We start from the raw sequence: 3,047 nt of genomic DNA, 5'->3' as shown, positions 1-3,047 counted from the left end.
CTCCGGCCCCTGGTTTTTTTTTTTTTTTCCCCCCCCCCCCCCCCCACTTTCAGCCACGGATCGACGCCCTTGGATGTAATTAATTGCATTTCGGTTAAGTTATGTCCTATTTGCAAACTATAGAATTATCCATTATTGTGGATCAAATACAGCGGATAATTAGGTATTTAATTAAACAGCCTATTAGCTAGGCTAAGGGAGTCTGAGCCTAGGCGAGGCCGCCAGCCTTCAGTCAGGCCGCGCGTATCCAGGAAAAAGGAAATAATTTTTCAGTGATCTGTTAAAAAAAATCCTATATTGAACAAAGAAGGAGAGGTGCACCCTCAACAGGGAGATTTATGTTTTTACAACTCCCTGCCCTGAATACCCTATGGATATACCAATAATGGATTAGCGAAGCCAAAGAAAATTTGCCATGTTGCGTAGATGCGTAGACTACAGTACCTGAGTGTTGAGTAAGATACCACGGCCAGTGTATTCGAATAGCGCGCGCGAACACGGGGAAACCCCAGATCACAAGGTCATAAGTTCACTGACGTGTCAACATGGACGTTCACTTAAATCGAAACATTCAGATAACCAGTGGACAAGTACCAGTCGGCTGCTCGGATTTTCCACTCACGCGGACGCGAAAGCCGTCCACGTCCACTCAAATCGAAAAGTCCATTGTGATTAATAGCTCGTCTTATTGCTTTGTGATTGACGAAGTACTGAGAGCGAACGACTTGGCTGGTAAGTCTGTGTGTCACTCGTGTGACCAATTGAAAAATCACACAACTGTCAAATTTTATAAGCAAATTTATTTCAACTATAAATCCCTTACAAGTTCATAAACTCTGACAAATTCCCTTTTGGTCAATCACCTAAGAATTATTCCAAATTTTAATTGTTTACCAAATTACAAAAGGGGGTGGTCAACAGCCCACTAGTACAAAACTCTGCAGTAAATCCAATCCGTCCTACAAACAAGAAATACAACCATGTTATTATTATAAAAATATAAACCATAATTATAATATGAATCAACATAGGCCCATAAATCCACGAATCATTAAACAATTAATAAGAACTATTATAATAAATGTGAACTACTAAAACTACAAGCCAACAAATAATCTAGCGCCCCCAATGCCGATTGGGCTGCATGAAATCACTCAAGCGTGACGACCAAGAACTTGCATGGCACACATGCTTGCTTGAGTGCATTATTAAACCACGGGTACATGTAATCTCGTTTTTCAAATACAGTATAATCTAACTACAATAAAACTGGCATACACTGTATCATCAGTTCATCATCAGTTCATCATCATGATTTATATACGCTGTTCAAGGGGAGCATACGATTTCTGCGCTCTGTGTTATTTGCTTTTTTATTCCTATATTTCACCTTTTTTAACTAAACTATGGTTTGTTCCTAACTACTGAGTATTCTTCTTTTGCTGCTTTTGTTTGATTCTTTCGATTTTGAACTTCTGTATTTGTGTTTTTTGTAAGGTATTTGTACCTGCCTGGCTAGGCCTCTTTGTACTACTAAGTGTTTAGTGTTCATCACACACTGCACTGTTGTTTTCCACACTCCGCTGGCTATGTGCCTTGCTTGTCTGGCTAGCCCCATTGTTCTCTCTCACACATACAAAACTATTTTAGGCATGACCTTACATAGCCTACTTAGATCGCCTTGGCCTCTCGGTATGGGCTTCAAGTCTGTGTCAGACATTTTAGCCGGTCGATGTTTATTTTAGCTACAGTCAAGAAGAGCTATTTAGTCTGAGAGCACAAGGTGAAATATCTCACACTCTGGATGCACACTTAAAGGCCCTTAAAATTGATCGACATTCAAATACAAATATGATGTTCTGTCATAATTTTTTAATGAAAATAAAAATGGCAATAATAACTTTTTAATTTTAATTTTAAACAAGATACAAGCGAGCTGACAAAATACACCATGGAGATAATCAATTTGAACATAAAGGAAAGAGCAGCTGGATGGTGTTCATGGAGAGTAGCAGAAAAATAATACTAAGACACACATTAAGGTATTTTAAATAATAAAAATTATTCTACTTCTGTACAATTTTTTTTTTTTTATAATTATGTATCATCACAATAATGCTTTATAAATCACATCGCATGTTCTTAAATACAGTATATCAAATGTTGTATTTTCATTGATATCCGTTTTGGTTATATTGTTGGGAGACCTTTACTAGTAGCAAGCGCCAGTCTTCCTAAGCATTAACTTGGTTGTCCATTTTTAAATGTTGCCCCTATTTTTCAATGTATGGCGTTTATTTTTTTTATTTTTATGTTTTGGTATGTTACTGTACTTGTATTCCCAAACTATTATGAAATAATAATAATAATAATAATAATTATAATAATAATAATAATAATAATAATAATAATAATAATAATAATAATAATAATAATAATAATAATAATAATAATAAAACTGTTATGCCATTTGTACCACATCGAAACCAAGGGAAAAATGAGCGCACAATATAATTATCACTTTTCATTGCCTACAATGAACTATATTGCTATGTATTGCCTAATTAAAATATATTTATATTTTTTTTTCAGCTTCTTTAATTGTTAAGACGCAGGATGAAAATCAGATACTATGGTGAGATATGTTTACATCTATCCGGTGACGAACTCGTCATTTTGTCTCTGAATCCCTGCTGTTACAGACAGTTTTGTTTAGCATTCTTGTTTGTATTTTTGATAAATATAATAAATTAAATATATCACTCAGGCATTAATGAACTTGGCCTTAGCCTTGTAATGTAATTAATATTAAATAATAATAACAATAATAATAATATTAATAACAATAATATTAACAATAATAATAATTATAAATAACCATATATAATTTCGCCATTATACTTAGCCAAGCCTTGTAATCAATTGAGAAGCACCAGTACAGTATACTATATAGGCCTATAATCCAAACTCCCTGCCTTAATTTTTAGTACCGGTAATTCTAGGCGGAAGCAGGTCAACTCGGCCCCAAGTCAACTCGGCCCCAGTCA

Source organism: Anneissia japonica, unplaced genomic scaffold (assembly GCF_011630105.1).
Source record: "Anneissia japonica isolate Jap-2015-1 unplaced genomic scaffold, ASM1163010v1 scaffold287685_len94617_cov150, whole genome shotgun sequence".
Lineage (NCBI taxonomy): Eukaryota > Metazoa > Echinodermata > Crinoidea > Comatulida > Comatulidae > Anneissia > Anneissia japonica.
Note: the sequence above shows the minus strand (reverse complement) of the source record.